The sequence below is a fragment of the Excalfactoria chinensis genome, chromosome 5 (genome assembly GCF_039878825.1).
Source record: "Excalfactoria chinensis isolate bCotChi1 chromosome 5, bCotChi1.hap2, whole genome shotgun sequence".
In the NCBI taxonomy this organism is placed as follows: Eukaryota; Metazoa; Chordata; class Aves; order Galliformes; family Phasianidae; genus Excalfactoria; species Excalfactoria chinensis.
This window is the reverse complement of record NC_092829.1, coordinates 26,270,731-26,293,820: the sequence shown is the minus strand read 5'-3', so window position 1 is coordinate 26,293,820 and position 23,090 is coordinate 26,270,731. Positions and strand designations below refer to the sequence as shown.

Below are 23,090 nucleotides of genomic sequence, written 5' to 3'. Positions count from 1 at the left end.
TTAAAGACATTTAAAAATGACATTGAGATATTTTAAGCAGAGATCATTTAATTTTTTTATTATTTTTTTTTTCAAGTTTTATAGTTAGGTGATTCAGGAGCTGATTTGTTACACCAGGCAGCACTGATGCATCTTTCCCCTTGGCTCTCAAAAGTCCAATGGGCAATGGAATCAGGATATCTCCTGAGTATTAAAGAGGTGAGCTGAAGCAGCTACTCACCTTCAAGGACGTTATGCACAATCCATTATCTCCTGTCTACATGCACTAGTCTAGTCTATCAAAATACAGTGATTGAATAAAACTTTTATTTCAAATAAATGAATGCAGTGATTTAATAAAAGCTTTGTACTGCATGGTATAATAGTTCTCTAAGTGAATATTGAAATCCTAAAATATAGGCACTTTTCATGTTTCCGAGTTAAAGCATTATTACTTCTTTCCAAATGGCTTTGCTGAAGCAAAGTTTATCCTGTGCATTAAAGTAAAACTATCCTGAGCTCTCTGAGTAGTAGCTGACACTTATTATTTAAGTAACCTTCTTTTACTATTATAAATGTCTGGCATTAGGAACGTGTATTAAGAATACTTGACAATTTACTAATTTATGATCTCCTTAGTTGTATTTTAATATTTTTGGCAAGCCAGCCTGTGTTGATGTATTAGCCAAACATTCAAAATACAGACTTGAAATCTTGAAAGTCTTTTTTTCAACTTTCATCTGAACACTGAATATTTTTGACATATTTTAAATTTTAATTTTAAAAAACAGATTGGGTACCTGTGAACTGAACCCGTATGTTACACGCAAGTGCCCTTTTACTGATGACTCACTGCTCACAATTTCTTGGCTTTGACTTTTGTTGGATTAATTCATGGCTAGATTTTGCCTTTCTCATTTTTTTTAAAGCACTCTCTGCTGTTTCCTTTTACTTGCAAACAGTTATTTAGGTTGTCCTGAGGATCTTCAAAAAGGTTATGTCCTGGCAGCTCTGCCTCCTTGTCATTCCTTTCACTCTCTGTTTCATGCAAAATGTTTGAAAACCATCTATTGGATATGTCTGCTCATTCTGAATTTCCTATTACATTGCTGTTTTGTGATTGTATTTTTAATCCTAAGTCATTTTGAAATAGTTTTACAGTTAAATCAATCTGAAAAGACCTACTGTCCAGTGAAAACAGGATATGCTCAATAATGTGGTCATATTTCACTTCTACTTTTCCATCTTACAGCAATTCCAGTTCTTCTTTAAATTACGTAGATCTCCCATTCAGAAGAAAATATTTTCTGAGAACAAAAAACGAAGCTGAACCAAATGCCCTGAACAAACTGACAGACACTCTGATTTTGTAAGCTGTTAGGGGACTCTAGAGTCAGGAGATGCAGGTTAGGGCCATGCCACCCCTTTTCTGCTTAACTTTAAGCACTCCCATTACTTTTCATGTGCCTCTGTTACCATATTTGTATCTTTGAAATAATGTTTTCTCACTCTTGTAAAGGTGTTGGCAAAGAGATGCTAAGTTGTAGTCATACAACCTGCAGTAACAAAAAAGTTTAGACTGAGTGAACAGCACACTAGAGTGTGAAAATAATGTTGTAGTGGGAGCCATAATGAATGTGATCACAGATACCGATTTGCATGAGCGCAATCTGGAAAGCTTTTCTCCTAGCACACCGCCTGCAGCACTCTCAGATCACAGGAGCAGTCTATAATCCACCCTGTAACACTAATGATACATTTCACAGCAAGATTCCTCTGGTGGTCTTAACGTGCCGTACAAGCCCATGACCCAATGTCTGTGTGGGCCACCAGGGGGGCAGCCATGCACTGCATGCCTCTCCTCACTGCATCGACATGTTGGGCTATAAGAGGGAGAGCCACACACTGCAGGCCTCCCCTCAGGGTGGGTATGCTGGGTTTTGCTGCTAGAAGGGAAACTCTGCTGCTCCCTGTCGCCCACTTGGCAGGGATGTTTGCTTTGGCAGGAGCACAATTATAACAGGAATTTAGGCTTCAAAATCACCAGGTCATAAGCCTTGTTGCTTTCTGTTGCTTGAGAGATTGGTTCCGCTTCAGATTTTGCCAAGACAAACGGGAAAAAAAAACCTTCTCAGGTTCCTGCTATGGACAATTGTTGCCAGTTCTAAATAGCCATAACTTCTTCCGTACATCCTTTTACTAACACATCCCCACTTTAAATGGAAGACATTGTTCCTCTGACACAGAAGATGGATGCGAAATGTTGCATTAGGGGTTCAAGCTCATGCAATCACGACTTCAGCTTCTCTGAGTCTCATGTTTTAATTGTAGCTGCCTTTTGTTGCCTGTAGAAGCATATGGGTTCAGAAGGAAGAAATAAATTTCTCAGCTGTAAGAGTTTTCTCTCTCTCTCTTTGCAAAGTTCAGCCCTTCTCCCACGCTGATCCATGCACTGCAGCGAGACCTAGATACATGCAAATGCAGAGAAGCCTTTTGTAACTGAACTAAATTCACATAGCACCGGAGCTGGGTCTGTTCAGGTTCAAAGCAGGAGGTGTTAAGCGATACGAAATAATAGAAAGGGAATGCAGACAAGAGTCAGTGTCAAAGGAGTGGTGCTATTCGGAACCAGTAGGGAAGAGAAGCTAAAAGGCAAGCAAAAGGTCTAGAGACCTAACAGGATTATTCTTTATTTAAAGAATGTCTTTGAAGAAAAGGACCCTGGGCTGCCTAACCACTGCTACTAGGTGTAAGTAGTGTTTCACAAATGAAGAGGAATAAACAGAGTTTCTCGGAAAGAGACCCAGAAGTGTACTTTTAAATGTAGCTCTAATTCTTTCAATCAGATATACGCATGGTAAACATCCGACACCTCTCAGAGAGTGCCTTGGTCAGGCTTCTGAATGCCAAGACGCACCAGTCGGAGGATCATGCAAGAGGAACCACACCCACTGTGCCATGGTGTTGTTAGGGGACACTTCTCCAGGTACTGCCCCCACTCCCTCAAGGAGCATGGCTTGGTCTGAGACCCATAGACCATGGGTGCACTGCTCATTTGTATGCCTCCTCCACAAAGGCAATACAGGGCACCGAGATTCTGACTGAGGATTTGCTTTCCACTGCTACGGATGTTGTTTAAAACTAACCATTTAAATACCAAAATTCAGAATATTGCTACTCAGATTAGGCAAGGGAAATGTGATTCTCTTTATGTTACAATCCTCAGTGCAGACAAAGCTTTCTCAGGTTGAGATCCTGCCACTCATGTAATTATTTGGAGAGAGACAGCTCTACTACTTCAGCTCCGGTACTTCACAAGGGGAATGGAAACATTAGGAAAGTTTTTTCTTTGATGTAGAATACGCTGCCACTTTTTTGTTATTAAAATAGGAGCTAACTTTAAATAAATAAAATTTTGCCTGGAGGCTTCTGAAAACTAATGTTGTGTTTTGACAGTGTCATTTTTCTGATTCCTGAAAGCATTATGTGAGTTAGCTTAGGACTTCATCGTGATTTTTTCTTCTATACAACATACAGTGAGTTCTTTTTGCAGCTCTGTATTTTTATTTTTATTTTTTATTTTTTGTCTCTTCACACACTCATGCACAGCAAACATCACTCCTCAATTTCTTATCCGACAAGTGCTCCCCAAAGCTGGCTTTTCCCCTTTTAGAGGACAGGTGGATTAACCCCCTGCAGTGGAAGTGAGAGGGAGTGCAGTGGAGGGGAAGAAGCTACCGTTGTTTTTTTATTGAGAAAAGAAATGGATGAAAAGCAGTCAGCTTTGAGACTTCAAAAGGAAAAATAAACTATGGAAATGAAAGAAGGTCACACAAAAAATACGTGAGGGAACAGAATTTTGTTTTTAAAAAGCCACTATCACTGTCCAACTTGTATGTAAAGTCTCTTATTTGGATTAACAGGTTTTATATCCTCTAAATTCACGCTTTGCTGTTAAGAATATTGATGTGAGGATGATATAGGACTTACAGAAGAAACAGAGTCTGTTCAAATAACAGCTGATTTCATACCCTAGTCTTTGATAGTAATTTATGGTCCTCTCTTCAAAAACTAAAGATTCTTTTAGGTGTACGCTCATCTAGAAAACTCAAATAATGTGTGCTTAGTGAAAGAAAAAAGATTGCGAACAGCACAATGTGTCTTACAGCATAAAGTGCGACCCTAAAACTGCGTGTTGCTGAGCATTCTTAATGTGCTGTGAGCAATTTCATTCACTGTATTTCAAACCCTGAGTGCACACTCTAATATGCACATATATCAGGGGTGGCCAAACTTTTTCATGTGTGTCACAAAGCAATTCCAAGACACAAAAAGTGCTGGCCGCAGGCTTCCCACTCCATCCTACAACTATGTGAATGAAAACAAAAGTATTTCAGGTTTGCTTTTGTTGTTGTTTGGGGCATGTGTATGTTATTTTGAGGGGTTCATGGCATAGGAGGTTTTTGCATAATGAAATTATGTCAAAATGTTTCTTTATTCAATGAGAAGCTCAGATTTTCTGTTCAGATTCTCTTATTTTCAGAAATTACAGATAGCCTTGGATCTTGGAAACTTTTCTGTTGTGCATTCTGTTGTAATTTATGTCTCTTAAAAGAACCCAAATTCTATTTAAAAGTTATATATCTGTATTTTCTGATTCTTTGAGATATCTTGTTTACAGTAAAGAAAAAAGGCCTTATCTCTGTATTGTAAGTAGAATTAATAGGTGTAAGCTAAGGTGTGACTTGCTAAAATGCAGTGCTGACGCTGAACATTGCAATGGTTGTAAGTTATTTATTTATGATTTTTTTCCCTTCTGTAAAATAAGAAATAGGTTGGATTGTTGTGAAGGTACTCTGGCAAGCAGTGCTAGGTGTACAACAAGGTATGCTGCAGGCATTATATGTTACCAGAAAGGAGAACATGTTGACTGCTCATTAGGCCCTCAATTGATAAAGCAGATAAATTTGAGTCCTGACTCAGCTGTGAGGGACACAGACTTCTTAAAATAAACTGTGAGAGTTTTTATTTGCTTTCTGGTCTATGTAGAAGACCTCAGCATGGAAGGGAGATGTCTTGCCAGCACTGAGTGATAGAGAAGCATGAAGCACAGCACAGGCAGGTGTTGCCTGCACAGAAGCAGAAGAGCTACCCAGACTGGAGTGTCCCTTCACTATGCAGAAGTAGGTAGCATATGCATACTCTGACTTTGGGGTTATATTTTCTTGTTTTCATTTAGATCTTTCAAAAAACAGAAAATTGTGTTTTGGATTTTACTAGGATTTTCAAATAATTGCTTTACAGAAAGGGGGAGGTTAGGGGTAGAAGATACTACAAACAGGGCAGGAAAAGTGAGAAAATTACTTATTCTCTACTGACACTGGGTATTCCCCTTTGGTCTTTAGACAATTCTTCTACCACCAGGTCTCTTTTCTGTCCTTGTTTCTTCCTCTCTGTATTCCCACGTCTTCCTTTTGGTGTTCTTTTCTCCTCTTTTTCCCCAGTATTGTTGTACTGTTTAGTGTATATCCAGAAAAAGGAGAGCCCCATATGGTAACTTTGTGGCCACTTCAAAGGACTGTAACATCCACGCCAGGATGAAAAGCACAAGGATAGGACAGCCGACAAACAGTGTCCATAAACACACACTGCAACCATCAGGGAGCTTTCTGGATCACACTTTTACGTAGGTTCTGCACATCTCTCAGCAAGGAGACCCATCAGTGAAAGATCATCCACCTCCTTTAAGGAGCCTGAGCACTCTGCTTGCTTGTTTTGAACACACCCACATGGCTGGGAACACCATTCTCATTTTGACCTAAAGCTGAGTATACACTCCCCAGTCATGTAAGCACCTTTGAGACAGTGCTTCTTGGGAGGGAAACCTTTCATGATTCAGTATCTTGAACAGAGATTACCAACATTAAACAAAACAGACTTTGTAAATAAACAGTAAGATGAACATACAAGAAAAGATTAAAAGCAAACAAAAAACAAACAAAAAAAAAGGAAAAAAGTGAAAGGGAAGATGACAAAAAAGAAAAGGGGAGAAAAGAGAAAAGGAGCAGGAAAAAAAAAAAAAAAAAAAAAAAAAAAACAGGAAAGGGAAGGGAGAAAAGACTTACACAACTCCTCACCACTCGTTGGCTGCATACTTGTCAAGCTGCAGCACAAAGCACCTGGCTGCTCAGGGAGCACACTGGAGCCCAGCACAGCCTGTCAGGTAGCTCCCAGGTTGAGTAAAACGCGCTTCTCTAGGAGCGCTGCGCGGCCGGCAGCCTACTCCGAGCTTCAGACCGACCCAAGACGGCTGCCTGCAGGCGGCCGTGCTGCGCGCTGCACAACGCGGCGAGCCACCCGCGTCCTTCCCTCCTGGCGGCCGCGTAGGATGTGTCGGGCAATGCTGCCCCCTGCCGGCCACGAGGCGCAGGGCTTCTTCCCTGCCTCCAGGGCGGAGGTGGAAGTGTGGCCACAAAGCGGGACGCGGCTACTGGCCTCATTCACTGCGTGAACGCTCTTCGTGCACGGCGGGGAAACGAGCCCTGTGAGCGCAGGAGTCTTCCCCGAAGTTTCTGAAGTTTCTGTATTTTGCTGTCCCTCTGCCACTCTGAGCATCGTGATCCCTGCAAAGTGGAATGTGCATCGAACAAGTGAATACCAGTCTTTATCCTGAACTTTTTCCCAACTGCATTTTTTAAGGTGTGTGTGTCTGATTGTGTGGTTTTGCATCTTCATTTGTTTGCTTGTTTGTTTTTGTTTTTGTAACCTTTTGTGTCCTGAAGGCATAAATACAAGAATTATATCTGTAGCATATATAGAGATCCATGTGCAATGTAAACAACCATTAGGGCAGTTTATAGTAAGGGAAAGGATTGTAGCATTGCCTGAAGTACTAAAATGTACTGAGAGAGAATTCTGCTTTCTTTTATATATTCTTAAATGTTCTGCTGGTTGCCTTCCCATTCTGCACTCTCTTCCATATGCTCCCTACCCCCACCAACACACCCACCTACACATACTCACAATTTACCAACATACTTTATGGCTTATGCTGAATTAAGATCCACACCACCATTCAAATAAGATAAAATAAACAGCTGTTTTCTTTCTGCAGAATGAGTGTATTCTGACTTGGCACTTGTGAAGCATCTGAAAGAAGCAGACTGCCAGAAGTGTCTTACATCGACATAGTGTAACACTGTGTGGAAGGCCCAGGTCTGGATGAGGAGCATTGGGATTTGCAGTGGGGCAGTTTCCAGAGGAATTTGGCAGGTATGCAAACCATGGTAGTGCATTGTATGTCACTGGGATGCCAGAGGAGGCACCCATGGAATCTCCAGGCCTGAATGCATAGTTAAAGTAGCAACAACAAGGTAGGACAGAAGCTCATTGTGGACATTTGTTTCAAGAGCTCCTTTTCTGCTGGAGAATTACAGTCCCAAGTAGCACAGGCACCAGAGGCTGACTGGATTTGCCCTGCCTGTCATCTCCTGCATTAAGATCCTTGATTCAGGAGCTGGGCATTTGGCAGCACCCAGCATACAAACAAATGATCTAAAAAGAGTCTGCAGCAGATCATACTACTGTGAATCCTGTTTTGCCATTCATTTCTGCTGTTTTTCAGGTGTGGGTCATTACACCTCATTCTGAAAATCAAAAGGGCTGAAAACAAAACAAGCATGTCAGGTTGTCACCTCAGTATTGCTCCTTGCTGTATGTATGGTACTGTTGAGTCACAGCCTGAACCATTGATTGAGCACCTGCAGAAAGAACCCGGTCAGCCTTGGGAGCACAGGTGAAGGCAATTCACCTGTGCATCTGGAAAGGGTGGAGCCTGACTGCAGATCTCTTAGATCCCATATAAGGACTGACTGTAACTGGAGAAAGGTCTCTGGTTGAAGATCTTTCCTTTGTGGGGTTTTTCTTGTGAGCCTGGATCTTTGGAGGTGGGTGAGCATTTTTCCTTTGTAACACCATTCTGTCTGTGCTAGTCCATTTGCTGTTACACTTCTATATCACCTTTTCACTGCACTGACCTTCTTGATTTTACCACTGTACCACTCCATTTAGATCAAGCCTTGTGATGCATAGCCACCGCATCTACAGCAGGAAACATTCTCCCAAAATGTGCTATTCACAGGCAAGGGAGCTTGGGTGGAAAGCAGATAAAAGAATAGTAATGAGATCCCAGGTGCCTTGTCAGCTAGTAGAATTCAATACCTAAATGACACACATAGCTTTTTTTATAAAGAATGCTGTGAGACACAAATCCCATGAATGTGTTCCTTAAATCTAGCTCTGCTCCCCAGGATACTGAGAAGATCCATACTATGTCTGCTGGCAGGAGCTACTGGCAAGTGTTGACGTCTCTCTTTTGGCTCTAATTCAGGTCCCAGGTTGCTGCAGTGTGAGTACTCCAAATAAATACATCTGTTTACTACTTTAATCAAGAAACACATATACATTGTTGCATTGTTACTTTTAAGTTTATGAGAGTAATCACATGCCTCAGGACATGTGCGCCTCCAGTTGTTTTTTAGCATTTATTTGCAGAACTGCCATCCTGTTTCCTCGTGTTGCTAATGTCAGGCTTTATGTTACTTTGAGAAGGACAACAGAAAGGTACTTGCAGCAACTAGATTAAATAGGGGTTATGAACTATATTTAATTCTTTGTTGACTCCAAGAATTAAGACAAAGAGGTATGGCCTGCTACAGCTGTAAAATGGTAAAACCTCAGGTGGGAAGCAGAGCATTCCAACACAGCTATCAGTTGCTTTGATGGTAGTGTGGATGAAGTGTCAGTACTCAGAAGCTTAACTTAGCTTTATGGATCGTTCATATGAAAACAAACAAACCTGATGCTTCAGACTCACACTAAAATTATTGCTCAAATTTACTTATTTTAAATGTATTTAAACCCTCTTTTCCTTTCAAGAGTGAGCCAGTCACTAATAAAACAGTGAAAAACAAAATAAATTTCCCTCTCTTTCTATCTGTCCTCTTACTTTTCATTATTTCAGATACAAACTGTTCAGTACAAAGAACCAGTTGTGCAGGTTTCTGAGATGTTTTGCATCAAACTGTCAATGATATTCAGATTTATTTAAGAAATCCTCCCTTCCCCTTCATTGAGAGTTACTGCACTGATGCTGGGTTAGCCTGTTTTAATACTGACTTAACAGTACAAATTTATTCCCTAACACATGTTAAAACTGCTAATCAAAACCAATTCAGCAGGATGCTTAAAGTATGCTCTTGTGGTATTATTGAGGCTGTGCATTGCTACTTTTATCAGTGTGTCCAGTCATCTAGAAAATTTAACAAGCCTCAGTATCTCCAGATCTCTAAGCTGTCTTCCCAGTTTCAGTCCTATTATTTCTCTTATGTAAATCATGCTGCCATGGAGTTGGGGGGGACCTTTGCAATGCTATGCCTGCATGAGAACCCAAAGAAAAGAAACTTTTTGCAACAGATCCATTTTCAGTAATGGATGTTAACGTGTAATATCTGCTGAAGAAGCCTTGGGACATGGTGCCCTGAGCACCTTTACTTCAGACATAGGAGAAGTAGCTAGTAAAAACTAGCTATAGGAAGCAGCCTGTTCCAAGACTGGTGGCAATAAGGGGTAAAGTAGAAAAAGGCAAAGAGCTCTCAGCAGTCTTTTCATGGATATTAGGAAGATGATTTTGGCAGCTTTGCAGGCTCAGAGCTCTGCTAAAATGTGTTTCCTCTTAATATTTTAATGAGCTGAACAATTGACAGTCCCAGCTGAGTACTTCTTTTTGTTGCTGTTGCTAAGCAAAACAAGGGTAAAAAAAGCTCCCTTTTCATCCTGTAAATCATAAATACATCCAAACCATTTGTTTGATATATGCAGAAATTCATTCCACTTTAATGCCAGATCTTCCTACATAGCTTAGTTCATTTTCTCATGTTTTTTATATGTATTCAGTCTCTACAACGTGTCCTGGGATGCATCCAGATTTTATGTCCATGTTCCATGTCCTGTATAACCTTCAGGCCCACCCAGGGTCTGTTCAGCTTCTTCATTTGGTCTCCAGCACAACCCATGTTAATACATACTGATTCAGGTTCTCTGTTCTTCTCTATACATTTTTCTGTATTGTGCCTTGTCAGCTGATATAATTTTAGATTTCAGCAATGTTTTTAGAGGATCTGGGAGATTTTTCCATTCTTTCTCTCATCCTCCAATGACTTCCTGCTTCCCTACAAAAACTTCCTGTCTTCAAATTAAAGAAATCCTTCTAACTCCATATTCTTTATCTATTTGTCAAATTAAAATCTTTTTCTCCCCTTAGCTTTTTCCTTCTCTTCTGCACTTTCTTTAGCCATTCACCTGCATTTTCCTTAGCCAACTTCAGTTTCTTTCACTGATGAATATTTAAAAGAAAATCTAGTCCTCATATAGTTTGAGGAAATCTGATATTGTCCTCCCAATCCTGTTTTCAGAGTCTACCATGTGTTAGTGAGAATGCCTTACCTAGTATGATGAATCATTTTGTCCTTAACATGTAAGGAAATTTCAACTTTGAATGTTTAAATATTTAGAGTATGTTCCTGGTTCCACTCTTCAATCTGTTTTTGTTTAGTGGAAGCTTCACTTAGAAGCTGTTTGTAGTAAGTTCCATCCCAAACAATGTTGGTCTCTGACTTCCTCTGACGTTTAAGGCACAGTCACCATGCATTTTGGAGGGCTTATAGGTTTATGGGTTATATAGTTTCAGTTAGAGTGGAGAGGCAGAGCAAAGTAAGCAAGAGCTCCTATGATCTTTTTACAGGGCATTGCTAAAGGGACAGCAAGAGAGGATCTCTCTGCCTTTGGTGAAGCCATCTAACATTAGACAAAAGAAAAGACAGAGGGAATATTTTTAGTCAGATTGCATCTTTAGCCTTCATGAATCTTCCTTTGACTATGGAGTTCAGCATTGTGATTTTGCTACTTCAAGTTTTTAATATACTGACATTACTCTAAAACCAACTACTACTACTTTAAAAACAAACAACCAAAGACCCCTAGCATATCATCATTTTTTACATTCCAATGTATCTGTATTTCTTGTTCCAGTATAAGAGTACTCCAAACACATGTGAACTCACCCTCAATGAGCATTTCAAAGGTAGTCTATTGGACCTCAGAAATCTTTTGTGTATTTACCACAGTTGCCTTTTTGTTTGCCTGCTAAGCACAAATCTAGAGCAAGCTACAATGCTCTACCTCATTTATTTTTTCCTTTTTTGTTTTATCTCTGGATTCAACAGCTTTCAAGTGCTGTTATCCACTTACACAGGAAAAAGGAATTTAATAAATCACATAGGCACACTGTAAAGGATTTTCTTGCATTCCTTTCCTCTGTAAATGGTCTGTAGCTTTTTCATGAATCAGGCCCATAGACTCTTTATTTCATGCTTCCATCTTCCTTTCTCTGTAGAACTGCAATTTAAATGATTCTGAATGTTAAATGATTCTGCATATTGATGATCTCTGATTTCAGAAACAGAACAAAATATCTGTAGTTTGTAGGGATTCACAAAGATCATCAAGTCCAACTCCTATCAACTAGTTCAAGTCCTAGAAAGACAGAGCTGTACTCTGAACTCTAGGTAGGGTTGGAAATTAGTCCCAGAAGACACAATGAAATAGCTACTTCCTACTATTTCCTCAGAGCTTCATACAGTTCTAGAGCACTCGTGGGTTGCCAGGGCTTTTTACTTCCTTTATGTTGTGAGCAACACATAAATCATTAAGAGGACTTGGAATGTCTTATTAACAAGACTGAAGGGAGCTTCACAAATCACATTTTGGCAGGGTATATGTTATTGCTTAACAGCATATATATATATATATATATATATTTTTTTTTTTTTAAAGAAATTGTATAGCCCGTATTCCCAGTGGCTGAAATAGAGACATAAATGAAGCTGTCTTACAAAGAGCAAAGTTGTGACAGGTGAGAGATTTAAATTAGTATACCATACTGTGCAAATAAATAAATAAATAAATTCTGCATTGCAGTCGACCCACCAGGCCTGATCTGCATGGGTTCTTAGAGAAAATGAAGGCTGCCTGACAGCTTAGAGTTAATGCTTGAGATTTGATCAAAGGTGGAATAAGAGTTACCAACCAGTAGGGACTTCTGCAGGGTTTGTAGCAGCGCACGTTTTTGAAATCAGGGCTTGAAACATAGCCATGAAAACTGTCAGGGACTCAGCATTTAACTGGATTTTGAGTCAATTGTAAAATATTTGGACAAGATTCTTTTCCTTCCCCTTTAGCTCCTTCCAACATCCTCCCTCTGGAAAAACACTTTAATATGTGGAATATAAATTAAGAGGTCTCCAAAAGAGTTGATATGCGTTTGAGAAAATATTGTTGCACAGCATGACTGGACAGTTTTATTCCATTTGAGATAGATTGAAACGATGGAAATTACTGTGATATTGGCTGATGGAATAGCTCCAAACTCTTTCAGCTTTGTCTGGAACAGGCACGGCTTAGCTACTGTTGTCTTACATAGTGACTAAACATAAATACTATAAAATATTTATGAATAATGAATGCCAAACTGATCACACTGTAGATTTTTACTGGAGCATGTATGTCTTGTTATTAACCTGACATTTATAGTACCTCACCGCTTATCACTTAATCAAGTCATCTGTCCATACACTTTGTCTTCTGAAAAATGAGAAGTTGGAAACAGCTCTGTGATTTATTCAGAATCTCTGAGACTGTTTCTGCCAGTGTGTGTTCTGATAAATGTTATGTTAACAGGTTCTCTGTTTGTTTAACATTCCCCTAAGGAGGGTTTGATGTGATTTAAGCAATCTCATATATTTAAAGTATAGCATTAATTTAAAGTCTGCGGTGAGAAAGACGGGAAGGGTCACAGGCAGCCCAGCCAGTAGTCTCACAGTTGACAGTTTTGTCTTCCTTAGTAGAAGTTTATTCAGATCTCAAGCTACTACTGGTCTTGAAAATCTTGACTTAAGATAAACATAGTGTAGAAATTTAGTCATGCATTGAAAGACTGCCCAATAACTGTTTAATGTCTGTTGTCCAACACATACACACTCTTGCTAGCTGTTTTCTAGAATGTTATTCCTCAACAGTTCTATAAGGTGATAAATCAAGCCTCAGTTATGCATACCTGTTTTCTAGAGAGCATTTGGAACTGCTAAAACACTTCAAAGTCTTAGTTTATTGCCTTTTTGTCATAAATCTGTTATGCTTTGCCTGCATTTAATGGGCACCTAATTAAAATGAAAAAGCTGAATCCATATGATATCAAGGTTCATTATTATCACAGAATCACAGAATGGCAGCTTCTATCACTGGACAAACAACTTCCCTTAGACATTTTCCTTGGTTTTCTACAAAACATCGACATACTATAAAGGCAAAGATGATTTCTTTCAATAATATCTTGAAGATAGCTGACTACTACTGGTCAGCAACAGCCTCCACTACCTGAGTAACACTTGACTCATCATAATTACTCCTTACAGTCCACAACAGACTATTAAGGAAAGTTCAAAACATTGTCTATTTTCAGAATTACTAGAAAAGCTGGAAGGCTTCTCCTTAAATATTGATTTAGTGACTGTCATAGTCATAGGGAGAAGTCCTGATGCCCTTCAGTTGGGAGCCACATCTCTAGACAAATCATTATCCCTATAACAGAAGGATTTACCAAAAGAAAAACAGATAAAGAAAAAATTCTGTGATGTTACCTCTGAAGTAACATTTTTATTAGATGAAGAAAATGTCCTCCAACTGCATAAATTCTGCTGTCTTTCATTGCAATTTATTTAATTAGAATATTATGCTTTGCTCAACAATACATTGCTTGAAAAGTCCCTTTGTCAAAAGTGTTTTTAGAGGGGAAATACAGAGATGACACAACACAAGTAATTGAGATCCTGGTTATTCTTTTTACTGTAGTTTTCAGTTTCCTCATCTGACTTGGGTGAAATTGAATTTTGATCTGTGGATTTAAGTGCATTGGATGTTTTTGTACAGGGTGTGTTATTGGGGACTGGATACTCCCTAAAACTTGCAGAGCAGGTGTTTAAATATCTCAGAACACAAAATTAGGAAAATTTTCTTCACTAAGCCAGAAAATGAACATTTTTATATCTTGGAATTTAGTAATAATAAATAGAAGTCTGTAGTACAGTGAGGTTATCCATACTACCAGAATGTCCAATTTAGACAAAAGTTAACAACTTGTCAAATCAAGTTTAAAATATAGAATCCTCAGTGTACTTACTCATCGTGTTTTAATGGCATGTAAAAAGCACATAGATGACCAGTTGTCTGAGAAAATCCAGTCCAACGTAAAAGAAAACTTTGAGCTACATATCTCCTTTAAGTACAGTGTAAGATTATGTATAGAGAGCAGTATGTATCTGAATAGTTGAATAAAATTGAGCAGTAGGTCTAGCTTTTCCTGAGGGAAAGTATCTGAGCAAATTGGCTTTGTATAATTACTTTGAAAGTAGATTCAAAATCATACCACTATCATCCTAAGATATCCCTTCTTTTATGTAATTAAATAATCTGTATTCACTCTCCATTTCTCTCTAAAATTCTCTCTTGTCGTAACATCAAAATCCTGGAGATTCTTTCTGTCCTCATTAGAGTCTGTGTGATTCTTGCTATTAACCTCAGCAGGAACGGAACTTGATTGTAATACTACTTCAGGGGCCTCCTCCAGATTCAGTCACAAATCTACTTTTATATGTAAATGACATGAATCATTGATTTATCTGAAAATGAGGGAAGATGTCTGTGATTTTGCTAGATGGAGAATCAAGGACTAAATGATTATCAGTTGAGAACCAACAATCTCAGAGTTAAAAAATGAAACGAATAGCAAAACCCTTCAGAACAGCCAAAGTATCCAGTTCCTCATCAATCTGCATACTAGTACCCTGGATGATGTTTGTTCTTTTTCTTTTCCATTCACGCTGTCCTTAATAATTCAGTACATTTTTTTTCTTTAATCTTATTATTAAAGGCAATGGGCTGATGATTCATTCTGCTTTCTTTGCTCTTTCAGTGATGTCCATTAATGAAGACTTGCTTTTCAGCACCACTGACTTACTTAGCTAAATTATTTATTTAGTTAAGCAGTTCAGTGTATCAAAAGTTATTTTTGCTCAGTGTAACAGCTACTTATAGCTCTGATTAGAGTTGCATGTTAATTTTGTTCTAGAAAATGCGTATGAAATGGATGGAGCTTCAAGGACCAAAAAATGGAAAATGCAGGGCAGAAGAAGGTACAACAGAACATAGATACATAGGTAAGAATTATTCCCCTTTCTGTAGCAATTTCTGTCACTTGACTTCCCAAATGAAAAGGAGAATATTTTCCTGCTAGTGAGTGTACTAGGCTAACATATAGAAGTAAAAATAAACTTTTTCCTATTTAATTCATTGAGTTTTAATCTTTCCAAGTCAGACAAAACAGAAATGAGTGCCTTTCCCATCCAAGGCCTATGCATTAAATCTTGCAGAAGACTTGTAAATCTTCATGGAAAGAATGTGATTAAGAATGTTTACTTAAGATTTTTGAGCTATTTCTTGTGCAAATCGTTGATCATTGCCTTGTTCCTCCTGTCTCCAAGGAAATATCTGCTGCTTGTGACTCAAAATCCTTTTTTCTTTATTGGATGTTTTGCTTGTTATTTAAATTATACAGAAGAAGCTTTGAATGCAGAAGTATTGGAAAATTCTTCACATGAAATTTACTTCTTTTACTCTTAGCTACACCTGTGGAATGTGACTCAAGGAGAAACAGCAGAAGCACATTCTCTGGATAGCAGGAATGTTAATTCATAGACATTATGTGCCACTGGGTGTCAGTGGTGTTTCAACACTTCACAAGTAATAACTAATTTAGTTTTAAAGCTTACTTTGTTCGGGAAAAGATTTGCTTTCTTCATATTTCAAAAAGTAATTAAAGCACAGAGAAAGTCTGAAAGTCATATTTTTCCTTTGTACTACTCTATTTCTGTGTGGAAGATGAATACTTCCTATTGGATTGAAAAGCATTTACTTCACTCTTGGGAGTAAATAATGGATCAAGATCAGTTTTTAAATGATTGATCCACAGTAAAAATATAATTATTTTTTCATCAATATACTGAGTAATGTTATCCAAATCTTTAGAGCCCATAAAAACTCTTAAAACATTGGTAACACGAAGTTTTCAGTGTACCCTATTATTGCTCATGAATTCCAGCATTGCAGAGCAGATCCATTCCTCAGTACTGCTGGACTCAATTGTACAATAGTTATAAAGAATAATTTCCCATTTCACTCCACAGCAAATCATATGCATATTATCCAAAGGCATTGCAGTCTGTGCTTTCAAAACCTGAAATCTCCATTCCATCTCCTCTTGAAAGGTAAGCAAGTATGATGGAAAGAGTTTTGTTGATGGTTGTCATAGGGTTTTAATTGGCTTTTATTAAATATTTGTTCAATTTAAATGTCCACTGAATACTTGGAAAAAGGCTGTCATTGTTAAAATATCAATCTGTAACCTGAATTAGTGAAATCTCTCTGCATAAAATCCTTGACACTACTTAAAGCACAATGCTTCCTAGTCAGCTCTCGTACAGCTCAACAACTTTCCTTTACACAAACCTTAACTTAAAATGAAAGACTAGATGCAACTCTCCTCATCTAGACTCTTAAGAGTTTCACCATAAAAGCTGATTGACATGAAAAAAAGTAACAAAGGTTGAGTTAGGAAAAAATTGTATACATTTATTAGTACTCTGAATGCAGCTCCAAGGGATCTGGCTGTCATGCATTAGTCAGTGCAGAATACAGTGCAGCTGCACAAGCTGGATTCAGGCTGCTGAGAACAGAGTTGTGTGAGAAATAGCTGGAAGAAGGGGGCGGTTTCTCCTACTTGTCAGAAGCTGCTTTCAAACCAGTGTCCTTGCTCTTGGATCAGAAACCCTGTCAAGGATTTCATGTCTGACCATGTACCACTTATTCAAATCTGTTGCAACCCAATGACTTGACTTGGATGAGTCCAGCTAGGACTTGGACCTGTCTCAACACCACAGATTTGTCTGTCAATCCCCGAACTGTTGGCTGACCCTCATAATAATCACCAGACTTGCTCTGCTCACATTTGGGTACTGTAGGACTGCCCCTTTGTCATCTGCCTTGGGTCACCCTTGGCTCTTGCTCCACTACCCTGACAGAGGATCCTGCTTCTACTGCTCCCTGAGAGCATCTTTCTGTGCCAAGAAATCCAGGCTTAATACACATACGCACCTTCAGTTAAAGTAGAGAAAGAAAAAAATACAGAAGACAAACAGCAAAGGATAAAACTATTTTTGCAAGTCACCTTAGGCAGTACTTTTTGACAGAAAACAACTGGAATATTTATTGCTAGGCTGAAACCCATGAAAACACTGCTCAAAATGGAAAAATTGGCCCTTACCTACTGAAGTGCTAGTGACTGTCATCCCAGCCAAAGTATCTGCAAGCTATTTGCAATAAAATAATAGTAGTAATTGGGGAGGGGGAAAACAACACACAAAAAAGGAAAAACATCCTCATAGTTTCAGCCCTCTAAGTGCCAGTCTTTGAACTGGTTAGTATTATCAAGGGAATCCTTGCCTGACAGAAAGTAATTTAGGATCCATTAAATATGATTACTTGGCCTTGAAAATGATGGATATTGAACAGAATTATATGATCACTTTATAAAAGAAAGGTCTCTTTTACATCCCTTCTTCTGGGGCATTAAATAAAGTCTGAGAAAACTCCTAAGGGATTCCTGGCATTTATAGGTTACATTTATGAAAAGGAGGATTGATATTCATATTAAAAACTCTAAAAATTGAATAGGGTGATGTGGCAAGCATGTGGACAGCTGTGACATGTCTAAAAAGTGAGTGACGTTCACCAACTGTTTTCCTTGTTTCAATTATATTAGAGATATGAAAAGTGCCTTTAATTTCAAACTAATCTTTCATGTTCTCTACTGGAATATTAACCCCAAGTGATTTCCTAAGTTCTCTATATTTCTCACTGTATCATCATCAGTAACTGAAGCCAGAGGTTTTCGAAATCTCAGGTCACTGTTTTCATCATACTAGATGTAATTGAAGGTGAACCTGTATAAAGACATGATATGCTTAAACCATTTTGAACTAAGTGAAATCTAAGCACAAGACAACTATATTTTAGGCAGAGGGAAAGTTTAACTTTTTCATTTCTAAAGGATCTAAACTGAAGCTCGAAAACACAGTGCAAATAGGTAGTTTGATCTCCATCACTTTTCTCCCACTTGGAATTCTGATCAAAACCAGTAAACTGAATTCAGACTAACATTTATACTTATTCATTTTCCTACAGTGTTTGTGGGTTGGCTAATTTATCCTATGGAGACACTTACACCTACATACAAATGTACACAAGGGTTTAAACTTATGTTTCACCAGATTAAAAGCACAGATGTGAACTGAGATTTTTCCATGTTTCCTATCAGTGCCTAAGCTATTTATTTTTTCAGGTTATGGTGGGGGTTACTTCACAGTTTGAGTCAGGAAAACATGTGTTTGACAGGAGATAAATAGTTCAAAAAAAATACAATTTTAGTGAATCAGAATTTTCTTCTAAAAAGCTGATTTCCTCAGGCAGCCCATGACTTCTTGTCCTAATGTGACCTTTTCATTAGTTTTGGTGACTTCCTACCATGTAAGAAAAGGAAGAATAAAGGCCTTATATTATGAACTTGAAGTACAATAAAAGGTTTCCTGATAGTTATCATCATAATTTTATAATCCTTAGCATGCAAGCTAATGCAATATGAATTACATAAACTCTTCATTTTTTAAAGGAAGATTCTGTATTTGGGAATAGTAACAGGTGATGTTTCTTTTTACCCAATTATTCTTTTCAGCAAGTAAATGAGTTTTCTTGGATAATATTTGAAAAGTTCTGCCAGGTAAAAGGACATGTAGAAGGAAAAGAGAAGTGGTCATAAAGAAAGGAATACTAAGCAACCCTTGATTTGTCTACAATCAGCATTTATTAACCTTGTTGCAATGTACAGAAATGCACATAAACTATCTTTATAATTATGTATAATTCAACTATTACTTAGACAGAGATCCTGGGTAGCAAAACTATGGCTGAAGCACATTTTTATGGCTGTGAAATAAGCTCTCGCAAACAAGAGCTTATAATGGAAGAGCTGACACAACTCTCATACTTCAAGTGCAAAGGCCATACTGCAGGAAAGTAGTTAACAATGCATGCAAGTAAATTAAACCAGGATTAACTGATGCTCTTTGTCCTATGTGTTTCATAAACATTAAGATTAAAATACAAAATTCTCGGTGTTTATAAATGTTGCCAACTATGATGCTGAAGCAGTCAAGCAGCTTATGTGATAGGACACATTGTTTCACATCTCTCCTCTTGCAATGAACCTGTTGAAAAACTGCAACATCCATAATCATTTCAACTTTCTTAAGCAGCGTCATTTTCAGAATGCTTGTGGATGACATAAAGACCTGTTGTTCTTTACTGTGATTAATATACATGCTGAAAAAGTATCTGAAGTTGTATTGTGATATTAAAGCAAAGATGTTAGAAGCATAAATGAAGACATGGCTCAACACACACTGAACAGAACTGAGAGAAACCCTATGATTCTCTCAGATAGCAACATGGGGACTGCAGGACTGTGATGAACAGCAGTAAATCTGTTCTAAATAGGACACCATGTCTGACCATTGCTGATTAGTAGGCAGTTATGGCAGTATGTTCTCAGTTGATCATTCATTCCTCTTGAAAATTAGGTATTTTCTGCTACTGTGTGAGTGCTTTGTCTCTAATTCATAAACCAGAAAAAAATTTCTTCGTGGTTATTAGGTTCTCAAAATGTACTAAAAGAAGTAATGGGATATAATGAACTATCTTCCTTTCAGTCTTCTCTTGGATTGATGTTTTGGTTTCTAATCTTTCTATACATTGCATTGGTCTCTGCCAGATGACTTACAGGTGTCTGGACTGTCTGCTTTGTCTGTTCATTATCTGTACCTGTATGGTTGTTAAATTCTGAGTAGGTTTCTGAAAATATTTTTTTGTTACTATAGAAAAGAGGATGATTTTATAACAAATGCCACTTGTAGATTTGGACTTCACCAATGGACCACAAAATTATTTTGTGATTTTGCTGGACCAAATCCTGACCCTTTCTGGTGATGTGACTTCAGCTTTTGACTTACAGGGACAAGACTCTGAATGAAGTTACCAAACAGACTGCAGAGCCCAGGCAAGTGTGTATGAATGATATTTTTTTCTGTCTTAGTAAGTAATAAAGCTAAGTCAGAATAAAAATTTTAAATAATATACACAGCATATGCATCTTTACATCTTAATTTTTCACTTCTAGATCATCAAAAGATTCCATTTAAATGGAAACAAACATGCCTAGGGGAAGGAGGTGAAGAAAGGAAACTTATGGAGTATGTCAATCTGTAGATTAATTAATACATTGATTGCATTTGAGAGCCTGCATGTACCTGTCTTCCCACGGAGATACCCACTGTGCAATCAGTGGTAATTTAAAAATTGATTGCTCTTCTGTAGTAATTAAATTTGTCCATTTAAACAGATATAATTGATAGAGCCTACAATTCACCTCAAAGCAGGGATGCTTAAGGAATCCTAGAGATAAGGGATAGAAGCTTGCAAGCTGGGGGGTTTTACCCAACAAATGACCATCCAAATTAACAGTTTTCTATACTGGTTTTAAATACAACATAGTAGATATGAAATTTGAATTGAAATATACTGCTAGATAAAGTAAAATATACTTCTAGATCAGGCAAAAAGAAAGCTGACAGAAGTGATTGTATTCAGACACAATAATATCTTATTATAGAATTATGCTTACATATCACAGAGCTAAACTGTTGCTTTTAAAATTTCGTCACATCCTTTTAAAACTGGTCTTTTGATATGATGCTCTTGCTGTTTACAGGTCTGGATGAATAAAGTTTACTTTTCTTGAAAATGCCATTGAAATTTGTCTTTTTTTAGTGTTCAAAGAATTTTTAGAGCTTTTGCCATACATACTGCTTAATCAAATACAATATGATGCTTGCACGTGCAGAATACATATTTCTGAGATTCATTAAACAACTATTTCCCCTCAAGGCAGTTCATTGTTATGCACTAGATGGCTCTAAGATGGACTATTTGGATGGGGGGGTGGGAGGGGAGGGAAGGAAAAAAAATAAAAGCAGAAAATAAGAAGAGAGAGAGTAAGAAAGCTAAGACTAGCACAAAATGTGTATTCACAGTTTTAAAAGTCTTTGCAATTTATTTCAGCCCTGAGGTGGCATTAATTGACACATTAGCAAGTTACATAGTGTGTTATGTGCCTATTTAATCTAAAATTCAATGAAAATAACACCAGGGAAATAACTGTAACACATTGCATACACAGCACATGTGTTTAAAGTACGGAACACCTCCAAAAAGCAGACAAAATATTAATGGTAATGTGTTGCAGTTAACTCACAGACTGTCCCTGCAACTCACCTAATTGAATTACCAACTGTCAGTTTGCAGAGGAATCTTTACAATACCTTAAGGTAATATCTTACAAAAATTAAAGAGAATTGAAAATTATTTTTGTGTCAATATACTACAGTGTACATCGACAGAGGAAGAAATCAATCATATTTGAATTAACAGTAAATCTAATGCTAATACCTTTTCTAAACACTGTACATTCCATAAAGGCCTGTCTTTACTATACTACATTTCCAGCACCTTGTTGTATTCTTTTACCTACAGTTTGCCTAAAGAAACTAAAAATCACACATGTAAAGTCACTGGTCCAGATGGAAAGACTCATCACAATGCCATGAGACTGAGTGGATTTTTATTTTTTATTTTTATTTTTATTTTTATTTTTTGTCCTGAAACTTGAATCTCATGAAATGTCATTTACAATCTGCCTCATTATTTATTTTCTTACTTATTTTATTTGCTAGATATTGCTGCTTTCTAGATAAACATCCAGTTATTTCTTGAACCGTGCTCAGTATTGTATCACAGCAAGAAAACGCCAAAGACAAATGCTCACCATGTGGAACCCTTTGTCACATCATATCAGGACCATTCTGGATGCCCTTTTATCGTTATTCTATTATTTTAAAATCCTGCTTTAGCCCCGGATCCATTTATGTTGGGTACTGTACAAAAATGTCCATTCTCTCTTTTGCAAAGAGATGTTGTGCAGTCACCACTTGGTGCTACATGTGTGGAAACAACAGAAGTGGAAATGTGGGCCCCGACCCATATTTGCTGTGAAGGTAAATATGTGCCTGTAATTCAGAATGCTCTGTCCCAGAGAGGTTACATTCAGTTTAGGCAGAAGGATGGAGAATGCAGGCAGATAGAGGGAAGTAGAGCAGAACAGTGCCCATCAGCATAATTAGCAGTCTGAGCACACCATCAGCCTCATCCATATTCTTGCATTTTATTAATTATTAACGGACTTTTATGGTGAATCTCTTATTCTCTGCTATACCATCTGCATGTTCCTTTCTGAAGTAAAGAGTCTTTGCCTTTTTCTGCCAGTTTTTTGGCCTTTCCCTGGAAGACCTGAGGACAGCCACAGCCAGGCAGCAGCAACTGATGGCCCTGCCATTGTACCTGGGGTTTCCAGCCACCTTCTGCCCATGAGCTACTCCATTTCCATGGCCTCTCTCTTGCAGAAAAGAGGCTCCAAATATATATATGTATTACTGGTGTGTGCACAAGCTATTGGAGCTATTGTTGCTTCCTAACTTCCCAGGCTACAAGCTTTGGCATGTTTGTCCACTTGGTTGCGGGACAGTGTAATTCCACAAAATCATAGAATGGTTTGAATCAGAAAGGGACCTTGGAGATCTAGTTCCAACCCATCACGAGTGTCACATCTGTGAACGAAGGTTTCAGACGCAGGATGAGAGCTACCCTCACCGAGGTACCCTCGTTTCGATCTGCCCAGCCGCTTCCCGGTGCCCGCGGCAGGCCGCTCCCGTACAAGA

At 38.1% G+C, this 23,090-nt stretch overlaps 1 long non-coding RNA gene across 1 annotated transcript; it reads left to right on the top strand.

The window, feature by feature from the left end:
• Positions 1–8,274: 8,274 nt before the first annotated feature.
• Positions 8,275–20,301, top strand: LOC140253238 (uncharacterized). The gene is made up of 4 exons (XR_011903801.1): positions 8,275–8,386; positions 15,221–15,308; positions 16,335–16,415; positions 20,175–20,301. It is a non-coding gene; the product is annotated as an uncharacterized lncRNA (long non-coding RNA).
• Positions 20,302–23,090: the final 2,789 nt, after the last annotated feature.